The sequence below is a fragment of the Mytilus galloprovincialis genome, chromosome 3, assembly GCF_965363235.1.
Source record: "Mytilus galloprovincialis chromosome 3, xbMytGall1.hap1.1, whole genome shotgun sequence".
Taxonomy (NCBI): domain Eukaryota; kingdom Metazoa; phylum Mollusca; class Bivalvia; order Mytilida; family Mytilidae; genus Mytilus; species Mytilus galloprovincialis.
Genome location: NC_134840.1, coordinates 1,109,930 through 1,122,840, shown reverse-complemented (window position 1 = coordinate 1,122,840; position 12,911 = coordinate 1,109,930). Strand labels below are relative to the sequence as shown.

At 32.9% G+C, this 12,911-nt stretch overlaps 1 long non-coding RNA gene across 1 annotated transcript; it reads left to right on the top strand.

The window, feature by feature from the left end:
• Positions 1-3,365: 3,365 nt before the first annotated feature.
• Positions 3,366-12,179, top strand: LOC143066280 (uncharacterized). Its single transcript, XR_012975527.1, has 4 exons — positions 3,366-3,491; positions 6,686-6,786; positions 8,356-8,630; positions 11,824-12,179. It is a non-coding gene; the product is annotated as an uncharacterized LOC143066280 (long non-coding RNA).
• Positions 12,180-12,911: the final 732 nt, after the last annotated feature.

Below are 12,911 nucleotides of genomic sequence, written 5' to 3'. Positions count from 1 at the left end.
GAAGGTAGATAAACTGTATCCTTAAACCGTAGGTAGATAACTGTATCCCTAAACCGTAGGTAGATAACTGTATCCTTAAACCGTAGGTAGATAAACTGTATCCTTAAACCGTAGGTTGATAACTGTATCCTTAAACCGTAGGTAGATAACAACTGTACCCCTAAACCGTAGGTAGATAACTGTATCCTTAAACCGTAGGTAGATAAACTGTATCCTTAAACCGTAGGTAGATAACTGTATCCTTAAACCGTAGGTAGACTGTATCCTTAAACCGTAGGTAGATAACTGTATCCTTAAACCGTAGGTAGATAACTGTATCCTTAACCCGTAGGTAGATAACAGTATCCTTAAACCGTAGGTAGATAACTGTATCCTTAAACCGTAGGTAGATAAACTGTATCCTTTAACCGTAGGTAGATAAACTATCCTTAAACCGTAGGTAGATAGGTAGATAAACTGTATCCTTAAACCGTAGGTAGATAAACTGTATCCTTTCACCGTAGGTAGATTAACTGTCAAATATAGAGGATATCATATTACTTTAGGAACACATTAACTTAGAAAAATAGAAACTATACGATACGATACGACGGTTTTGTTAAGTGATTTAACGTTGATGATGCAGATCCTCTGCAGCCATCGCAGTGTCCCAGGGGAGAAGGGACACTTCTGTCTGTTTTAAGAACAATATTGCGCATTCCATAAAAGAGCAACAAGATGGTAGTAGAGTAGTAAAAATTCAACTGTAGGATAAAACCATTCATAATTATTGATGTATATATGGACTTTAGTTGCTCTAAAAATACAGAGGATGAGTTCATATCGGTTATAAAAGAATTGTAGGAATAATATATAAATTCAAGCCATCATGTGACATAAATGCCATAAAATATGACCAGGAGAGACAAGTTGTTTTAGCGTTTATGTATGAGATTGAACTCCACATACAAGAAAGCAATGAAGACAACAATCATTTTATTGATCAATTTGGGAATTAAGAAAGAGACTATTTGAACACGTCACAAAACGATAATGCAATGGCTCTCAGAATGTGTATCACTGCAAAACAGCATGGAGAAAACGACCATATAAGACAGAAAAATTAACCGTGAATATCTAAACTTAACACACTACCAGTCTATAATATCTGAAAAAAAACTCCAAAAACTTGATATTGACAATTCATTATTTTTTTCACGGAAATGCTCTGTTACTTCATAGAAGAGAGGGGCGAAAGATACTAAAGGGACAGTAAACTTTCCAGTATCTACTTTTTTGACCAGGCCCGATTAGGTGCTGTTACATCTTACAAAGTCCATCCAAATTATATTTGCAAAGAATTCTGCTCTAGCCAGTGCTCTAGTCGGTGCTAGGGGCCGTCTTAAACTTGTAGTCAACGAAGGGCTAGTACGGATAGAACTTGCATTTGAAGTTTTAGAACGGTACCTTCGACCTCTCCCTGAATCTATAAGGAAATGGTGGGCTGGTTATTTTGAAGAACTGACAAAAACTTTATTCGTTAATAGTGAAGAACCAAATGGTGGTTGATTATTTGTTATTTGAAGATAGTTGCAAACTAGAAGAATAATAAAATCGTGAGAGAAGAGCTGGTCGAAAAAAATATTAACACATTACAGAATTGTAAATGAAGGCAGCAGCAGTATACCGCTGTTCAAAAGTCATAAACTGATTGAGAGAAAACAAATCCGGATTAAAAACTAAAACCGACTGAGAGAAAACAAATCCGGATTAAAAACTAAAACCGATACACATCAACTTTAAGAGGAAACCAACGAAACAACAGAACACTGAAGTAAAACAAAAACAAACAACAATGCAACATACACAGAAAAAAGTAAAAAAATAAAAAAAACTCCAAGGAAAATACAAAACGGAAAGTCCCTAATCATATGGCAAAATCAAAAGCTCAATCACATCAAACGAATGGAAAACAACTGTCATATTCCTGACTTGTACAGTCATTTTCTTATGTAGAAAATGGGGGATTGAACCTGGTTTTATATCTAGCTAAACTTTTCACTTGTATGATAGTCACATCAAATTCCATTCTATTGACAACGATGCGCGAACAAAACAAACAGACATAATAGATAAAAATGTCAAAAATGGAGCAATCAATATTGTGCTACAACCTTATCACTAACTATGTCGGCCTCTCTTCCAAATCAAACATTTAAGTTAAAGTAAAATCACAAGAAAATACTGAACTCCGAGAAAAATTCATAACGGAAAGTCCCTAATCAAAATTAACCCAAGGCTGGATCAAATGATGACTCAAAATTTAAGAAGTTACATTTGACTTATTTATTGTGGCAAACCAACAGTACCAGATAACGTACTTTGACCTATAATGGTTTACTTTTACAACTTGTGACTTGGATGGTGAGTTGTCTCATTGGAACTCATACCACATGTTTTTATATCCATTGGCAAACAATTCAGGAATTTCACCATGAACTCTGAAGAGATTCGAACGTCACAATCTGCAGTTCACCAACGTTTTGCACATAAAATATTAGCAACTCAAGGATGAGTGCTGCAAGAAAGGCAACGTATGCACTAATAAGAGCGGGCATTCACGGTCTGAACGGTTAAAGCCCCACTTTATTTATCCGTATTATCTGTATATTTATAATACCAAGACTCATATATAGTAAAAACATTATCTTGAAGACTTTTAGCATACAAATATCGTCAGTAACGCAGACGAGGCATTTCAGCGTGTGTACTCTAGCTATCTGATATAAGTCCGCTTTCAACACCAATTAGTCTCTATCTTATATAAGACTGCGTTCAACCACTATTGACTTTATCTTATATAAAACTGCGTTCAACCACTATTGACTTTATCTTATATAAGTCCGCTTTCAACACCAAGTGGTCTCTATTTTATATAAGACCGCGTACAACCAATACTGACCACTATCTGATATAATTCCGTGTTCAAAAGATACTGACAAATACTGGTGTCTTTCTTTGTTCCGACATTGTATGGTATCATATAGATACTGCTGCACTCACTGTTTACTAATTGGAATAGTAATTATCTTTTAGTTAGAATTTTATTGACTTTTTTTACTTGGAAAACGTTTCAGGTAAACTATTTCAATCAAAGAAAAAATGTATCACTATGGGCTGTTTCCAAGCATCGTTTTCTACGTAGAATTAAAATCGAATTCGTTTTCATCAACGAGTTTTAGTCACCTGTTAAATGAAATACAGAAAAGCAGTAAACCATACAATTTTATTCATTGAAAAAGTAAACTAATCAATATAAATTATATCCAACAGATATTATAAATACATGCATCAGCTAGTTAAGGTAGATGATAGGATGAATAGGTTTTTAACATTTTAGTTGTCTGTCACCTAGGAACAATTTGTTTTGATTATTATTTACATGCATAATGACTGTCCTTTGAATTTAGAAAAAGGAAGAATTTATATGATTGATATTACTTTCTAATAAGGTTAGTTATTTTTATTAATGTTTAATTACAAATAAAAATATAACAAATAAGAAACGAGTTAAAATAGCAAGTTTTTATTTATTATCATTTTTTATATTTAGGGGGGTCTTTATAGAATTTGATACATCGTGAAATTAACCCCCTTTACCTTGTTACTACATACAAGGGATAATCATTGGTTCCTCACAATACTGAGATAGAGAGTCGATAAATATAAAACAAAAAACAATGATTTCTAGCTTTCATTTGGATTTGTTGGCTAGAAAAATAAGACGGGTGGGTTGAATAAAAAATAGTAAGTAAAAGAGGGACGAGTGATACCAGAGGGAGAGTTAAACGTATTGATAGAAAACAAATTGACAACGCCATGGCTAAAAATAAAACGACAAACAGACAAATAATAATACAGAAGATACAACATAGAAAAATAGAGACTAAGCAACACGAACCCCACCAAAAACTTGGGGTGATCTCAGGTGCTCCGGAAGGGTAAGCAGATTTTACTCCACATGTGACACCCAACGTGTTGCTTATGTTATTACAAATCTGGTTAATAGTCTAATTCGGTAGGTCACATTCATGAAAAAAGGAATTGTATTGTAGTTACGACATACGAAATAACATTAACGGTACCCATTTACCTGCACCAGATGCGCTTTTCAACAATACATGTCTCTTCAGTGATACTCGTGGCAAAAATATTTGGAATCCAAAGCTTATAAAAAATGAAGAGCTATATTCCAAAAGGTCAAAAAATGAAAAGCCAAATCCGTGAAAGGAATCACAGCTTTGCATGAGGGAGATACATTCCTTAATTTATGATAATTTCTAACATTTTGTAACAGCAAATTTTAATAACACAAAACATCCGTATTTTCATGCCAGTACCAAAGGTCTGGCTACTGGGTTGGTGATACCTTCGGGGACTTACATTCCACCAGCAGAGGCATCGACCCAGTGGTATAATATATACGATATCATCTGTCAAACGGTTATTCCATAATGGTCAACAAGCTCGTGATTGCGTCCGTAAATAAAGGCAACAGTAGTATACCGCTGTTCAATACTCATAAATCTATGGACAAAAAACAAAATCGGGGTATCAAACTAAAACTGAGGGAAACGCATTAAATATTAGAGGTGAACAACGACACAACATTAAAATGTAACACACATAGCAACGGACTAAGCATTAGACAAAATCCTATGAGAATAACCAATATAACATCAAAACCAAATACATGAATTTGGGATAAAAAGTACCGTGACACGTCTTATAGTAATGTGAATTCACACTCAAATATAGGAGAAAACAAACGACACAACGGAAACACAACGTAAAAATGTTACACACACAGAAACAAACTATGATATAACAATGACTTGGTACAGGCCATTTTTAAGAAAAAAAATGGTGGGTTGAACCTGGTTTTGTGGCATGCCAAACCTCGCACTTTGAAAGCATTGTTAAATATAACATTAAAATGAGAACATTATAATACAGGACTACAATACAAATAAATAGGAGAACGTATTAGGCAAAGCAACACATGATTAATAGATAACAAAAGGCATCAGGTTTAAAATTCAATATGTCAAAAACACCCCTCGTTCACACAAGACTTACCAGTGACGCCCAGATATAAAAGTTCGAAAGTCGAAAAAGGGGGTACAAAGTTGTACAGCTCTGAGGATCAAAAGTTGAAAAAGGTTGTGCCAAATACGGCTAGGGTTTCCTGCTTGTGATAAGAACATCCTTATTATATAGAACAATTTATGCTATTGCAAACAGAAAATTTTATCAAATGAATATAAAAGATTTACATGATAAAACTGACGTCTTAACTAATTACAGAAAACAAAACCCGAATACATAATACATTGAAGACCAACACAAAAAATAAACACACCCGACTCAGTCCAGGCCTGAACGCAAAAAGTCATAACAATGACGTCACATACGAAGTGGTGAAAAGGCACAATATTACGTCACACAGACATTTGATTTCTGAAAAAGCACAAAAATGACGTCATATTTGAAAAATTATATCTAAAAAATAAGATAGAAATAGGATTGATTTAAGATTATAATAGAACTAAATATTGATATTACATTTAAACACAATGCACATTGCAATACTAATTAATAGCAATTAACTAAATTATATATATGTCCGGTTTGTTTTGAATCTAACTTCAAAAATAAAATTCGTACAGATTACGTTGAACAAAATCAAAACTAATAAATGAAGGCGGTGATTATTTTTCTTTACCATAACACATGAATTTAATAGAAAAGACGTCAACCAATTTGACAAAATCCGATGAAAATTACAAATATAACATCAAACTAAATACATGAATTTGGGATATATAAGTACCGTAACATGTCTTATAGTAATGCGAATTCACACTCAGCAAAACAGTCACAATCGGGAATAATCACGTTTGGAAATTAAAAGATTAGACGACGTAATGACAAACCACAATCTACCATGCGGTAAAAATGTCCTTAGCTAGTTTGGCCAAAGACACATCATAAATTTACGAAGGGATAACTTCAACTTTACCATTTGGAATAACATTCACGGTAATAATTTTCCTGCACCAGATGCGCATTTCGACAATACATGTCTCTTCAGTGATGATCGTGGCCAAAATTTGAAATCTAAAGCTTATATAAAAGGTGAAAAGCTATGATCCAAAAGGTCCAAAAGTAAAGCCAAATCCGTGAAAGGAATCAGAGCTTTGCATGAGGTAGATAAACTCTTGGTTTAATAGCTTCCTTGTGAGTAGCAATCCTCTATCAAGGACATCATGATAGGAAATACAAGCCCGGAAATATCGTATCAATTTGGAGATATATACTCTGTATGCAGGCACTGCTGGAATGTTGCTTCATAGAAATGGAAAGTTCACAATAAGGAAACTGAAATCATCTCTTTTTCGTAAAGTTTTGTTTTACACCAACCCTCATTGTCAATAGTAAGTTCCTAGTAGTTAACGGACGGATATCAAAAGCATACATAAAAAATACTTAACCTGATATAACCAGTAAAATACTACGCTTCTTTTGATGGTGTATACACATTTTGAATAAACAACTTATTTCTTATTTCTGGTTGTATCTATATAGAATTATATGCTACAAGAGATTCTGCAAAAAGTATAAATTTTTATTTTTTACTACATAGTATTACAGTGTTCTAACTGTACAATTACGAAAGACAGCTGAAATGATAGCTTACAGAAATTAAAACGATGAAAAAGTTCACAGCAAAGGTTGCCTGCCAAGGTATATTAACTTTTACTTTCTTTGTAAGTCAGTGTTACTAGAAGAATATATATATATAAATATATGAGTCTAAAAGATTGTGTAACAATACCGATAAATAAATGGAAAACAAAACACTAAAAAGTGTTGAATATCATCGCACAAAGATGAAAAACCTGAACAGATGATATAAAATGATGCAATACAATAATTGCAAATATTTCGGCTCAACAAATCAACGGAATCAATAGACATCTTTTAGACTCATATACTTTTTCCTGTTTGTGTAGTATTGTCAATTTTGATGATCCAATACCTATTAAGTTTACTGGTTGGTAGATTCTTAAAGACTCTAGATATATATATATACGAGTCTAAATTGAAAACTACGCTCAAACCTATGATTGCGTTGAATAAAAACCGCAATTTTTATACGTGTGCATATAAAAAATTTCGTTGTAGAAGGGTCTAAAAACAGAATAACAACATTTTCAAAAAGACCAAAAAAGTATATTTAAACAAAACGCATTTGACTAACAGGTCGAACAACTGATGTTCTTTAACCCTGTTGAGTGTATATATATATATAATCTACACGAGCTATGGGTTAAAAACGCTAATCAGACGGCAACCAAACATAACAAGTTATAATTAAGGAATGAATGTAATATTTTTTCTGTCTATGAAGAAATAACATAAAAAATGTGGTGCACACTACATAACGGCGTTACGCGCATAGCGGGTTATTTAACAGTGTGCACCACATTTTTAATGTTATTTTTAATAGACTGATGAAATATGACAGCTATTTCTTATAATTTAGTTCTAAATTCCTTTTTAAACTGGCGTAAATCATGAGAAAACGTTGATGACGTCATGGTCACATGACAAAATTGTGTCTATGATATGATAAACAAAACGACGTCGGCCAACCAAAAAACACGTTACATCCAACATTTAATTATGACAAAATAGACACCTAAAGGTTTATATATAGTTCCAACAAAGAATAGATCAACTAGCTTATAAAAATAGTTGTGCCAAACCAAAAATGCAAAAAGCAAAGAATATATAACAACGTTTTAAATTCATGAAAGCCAACCAAAAAAAGCTGTAATTAATTTTTCCACTCCTTTACCACACTTTGTACAACTTACCAGCTTTAAAATAGAAACGTTATAACGTGAATGTTCTTTGTGTTTGCTCTAACATCTATAGTTAGTTATGTTGTAGAAAGCTCTTAATCTGACACAAAACGATAATTCAAGTTTTGAAACAGCCCCTCAAACAAATACAAATTCTGATAAAATAACGACACAAGAGGAACAATTGTAGCGACATCAACTAAAGTATTTTTACTCATAGTAAATTCTTTAAGATTGTAAAAAAATTACTATTTCCCATTTCTGTTTTTGACTAACTATTTCTTTTCTCTCTAATATTTCAAGCGCTAGTTATAGCTATTAGTTGACAGTGCTTCATAAACCTTTGAAGGCTGGCTGATTTACTTGGTATTAATGTATATAATTGCACTTTAGATAAATAAACTTATTTATTACTACAATACACTTAATTTTATTTCATATAAAGGCCAAGAAAATAAAGATTCTAAAGATGAAGAAACTTGTTCAAACGAAGAAAGGACAGACGAGTTTGATTTGCAGCTTGAATGGGACGCTAAAGAAACAGAAGACAATCTTCGTCTTAAATTCCCCATTTTAAAGGATAAAAAGTTTACTTTGTGTTACAGACCAAAAGAAAATGCAGAGCCTGAGTCAATACCGGATGCTATTAATACATCGCAGAAACTTAAACAATTCTTTGAACTTTTAGAAATTAAACCTGCGATATACTTATATCCAAAGGTAGGTTTGTTAATCAGATTTAAGTAGGAACAATTGTTTATAACAATAATTCTGGAACGTGATTATTTATTATTATTTTTTATGTTTATTCCGGTAAAAAAGAGCATGATAATTTATTATTTCCAGTTATCTTATCTTGATAATTACAGGCGAACAATGAGAAAAATAGCAAAACATGAAAACTGAAACGCATATGACATAGATAAAATAATAAAAAATTGAGACTATATATGCAATCTGATTGATCACCTTGACAACGGTTATTAGCCCATATCCCCTGTGAACGAACACGTCTTCTGACGGGTGATATTATTAGTTACATAGTGTGTTAGTGACCGTATATATCATATTAGGTCACTTGCACACTATATAACGAACTTATCTTGCCGACTATCTTTATTTGTTGAATTTAGACTATAGTTGTCTCATTTGCTATCATGACACATCTTCTTATTTCTATATTAAAGTCTTCAAATCTTCAATTGGTCTGCACTATGGTGAACTAATGTGCACTTCACTATTTATTATCAACAACCTTGATATAACAATATTATACAGAACTTTAAATACTTTTAAATAATCAAAAAGTGACAAAGTCGTAACTTCATTTCTAACCGTGTATTGAAATGAACCCCGCCTCTCGATTAACCTAATATCGTACAAAACAGATGCCAAAAATAACAACTTTTTAAATGTTTAAATGTGTTTTATGAATTCATTTCAATCTTCATCATCAATTTCTTCGTCTGTTGAAACCTTAGAAAATTTTCTCAGTTCCGTTTTTTTTTTAATAACTACTACTGACCGTGTATCAAATATTATCTTACCTCCTATTCATTTCTAGAAATGTGATTGGTTAAAAGCGTCCGCGTGAAGACTGTGTATATTTGATATTAGGTTAGTAGGGAGGCGGGGCTTATTTCATACACGGTTAGTAGTGGAGTTACGTCCCTTTATATTCCATATTAGGTAGTAGGGAGGCGGGGCTTATTTCATACACGGTTAGTAGTGGTGTTACGTCCCTTTATAAAAACAAAACGGAACTGAGAAAAATCTTAAAGGTTTCAACAAACGAAGAAATTGATGATTAAGATTGAAATAAATTCATTAAAAAAATTTAAACCTAACAAGTTGTTTTCGTTGGCTATTCTTGTAGGATCATTTGAAGTAGTTTCTTAATGCTAACAGTATTGAAGACTGGCTTGTTCATTTTGATAGATCACAAGTCTAAATTTTACACGTTAAGATAGTCGGTAAGATAAAGTCGTTACATAATGTGCTAGTGACGTAATACGGTATAAATGGGGTCAGTAAATTCCATATGGGGATTTGAGCTTCGCTCTCACCCCATATGAAATTTACTGACCCCATATATACCGTATTAGTTCACTAGCACACTATGTAACTCATAAGCGCCGTCTCCCTACTAACCTAATATTGAATATACACGGTCTCTACGAGGACGCTTTTAACCAATCATATTCCTAGAAATGTAAAGGAGGTAAAATAAAACGTGTGATGATGCCGAATAACATATGATAACATTCGTGTATATATCAGGTTTGATCATGTTAGGTTTATACACTTACTTATAGAGATGACAAAGGGTTGGACCGAGTAGACAGCCACCAAAATGAAACAAATAATCACAAGTCACATTCAGGGCGAAGTCACAGTTATAAAATCGCCACAGCCAAAATATTTTACATTATTAAGTTAACAGAACATACCAAAGATCTTCCGTTAACACGTACACAATACTCTATTAAGTTAACAGAACATACCAAAGATCTTCCGCTAACACGTACACAATACTCCGAACTGTTAAGATACCGGACTATTGATCATGTTGCTGTTTGGGAATTTAAGATATCTAGACAGAACTTTAGCGACATTGGTTCTAATCACATTATTTAACAATCACGTTTGCTTGAACTAACACAGACATTTGATATTGTGATGTCTTTTTTATACGGGAATGTCTATTATAGCCTGTACTGGTTGACAAATATTGACAAGGTGTATCGACGAAGACCGTATGTTAAACTCTACATGTATTTTATGATACCTTTGATAATTATTTACACCACTTGGTCAATGCCACTGCTGGTGCACGTTTCGTCCCCGAGGGTATCACCAGTCCAGTAGTCAGCATTACGATGTTGACATGAATATCAATTATATGGTAATTTTAATCAATTTTCTGTTGACAAAACTTTAATTATTTCGAAAACTAAGGATTTTCTAATCCCAGGAAAAGATTACATTAGCCATATTTGGCACAACTTTTTTTTTTTTTTGAATTTTGGGTCCTCAATGCTTTTCAACTTTGTACTTGTTTGGCTTTATAACTATTTTGATCTGAGCGTCAGGGATGAGTCTAATGTAGACGAATCGTGCGTCGGCGTATTATATTATAATCTTGGTACCTTTGACAATAATTATGTTTAATTTTTATTTTTGGTTTGCTGTCTCCCTCATCTCTTTTTGTTAATATCTTCTCTTCTTACACTAATACGTCTTATAGTTTTGCCGTTAGCATCGATTCGCTCATTAACGCATTGAATATTACTAGCTTCTTTCCTTTGTTGGAACTTTCATACAAAGACCTGGATGTCGTATAAAGCCGTGATGTTCTAAACGTCTCATGGTATTGTTGCGTGTATTATGTTAAGAAGGACTGTAGCGTCCTATATTCAATTTGACAAGTACACTTCTCTGAAAGATTGCTTCCACTACCAATAAATAAAATCAAGTATCATGTTCCGTGTGGTTCCGTATGGTTGCGTGTGGTGGCTTGTTTTGTATCTTTTGTTGTAAAAGTTTTTAGATTGAATTTGTGGTATCAAATGCTTTTAGGAACCCCTTCAGCGGTTGTATATGTTTATGAATATGGATGCTATTTAGAAATTGTCAGATTTATAAAAGTTATGGAATCCGTCAGTTCCTGCAGAGTTGATTCCATTTAGAGCAACGCATATGGTATGGACGTTGACTTTTATTGAAGACTCCATGTTGTCTGTTAGATGCGGTCCTGAATACTTTTGTCTTATTTATTATGCTGCAATTCAACTTTTATTAATTAAAACAACAAATGAACATTGCCTAAAATGTCGGTGGAATCCTCATTACATTTACTTAAATAGTGTTTATTTCACTATAGTTTTTGAATATCTTTATTTATGATTTACAGGAGGACCCCCCTAAAGAAAAGCTAAATATAAAAGCATTAATTGTGTCATGCCTTCTAAGTGCTACCATACTGATTGCAAACATTACACAACTGAAAGCGGTCATATCAGAGGGAGCAACAGACCATTTCAAGAGAGCTGTGGTAGCTTTCATAGCTTTGTCAGTGTTATTACAGATTTTAAATACATTATTATTAATTACAGCTAATTTTGTCAAAGGAACATCGAAGAGACATAAAACATTTGACTTGTGGAAAAACCGATTATTGAACGTTTCTATTGTGGTAATGGTTTTTGTTATGATTATCAATATTGTCATTGGTGCAATTGGTATTACATAAATTTAGATATATGTGGATAGTGTTTTTCTTTAGAATAAGTTTCTATGACAAAAGCAGCATTCTTTCCAAATATTCAAAACGGTACAAAAATCTATTTTTATAATGTACAATCAATCTGATCATTGGTGGGAATTGTTTACCGTTTTGAACTTGGTACAAGAAGTAGCATTAAGCAAAGGAAACAAAGTGAATGACTCGGAGATTATACCAATTCCCTAAAAACAGATTATTCCAATTCCCTAAAAACAGATTATACTAATTCCCTAAAAACAGATTATGTTTATGCACCGAAATGAAATCAGTGATCGGTATCAACAAGGACAAAATCAGGAAAAGTTGTATAGCAAAATGCTGTATAAATATGTATAAAGAAAAGGGATATACATCTCCAGACAAAATCACATTTCCAAGGAATAATCGGCTGACAATTTATATTCCTACATACACTACTCAAATTATAAAAACTAAAGAAAACAAAAACAAAAACAAAAACGCCTTATTTATTTGGTCCGTTGAACTTTTAAGTTCATTTCTTGACATATATTCAGGAACTCTCTAAGTAAAATTTAAAAACCAAAGATATAAAATATTTATGAAATAACATGGTCAGCTATATAAGGAAAAAGTAAAATCACAAAAATACTGAACTCCGAGGAAAATAAAATCGGAAAGTCCCTAATCACTTGGCAAAATCAAATGACAAACACATCAAACGGACAACAACTGTCGTATTTCTGACTTGGTACAGG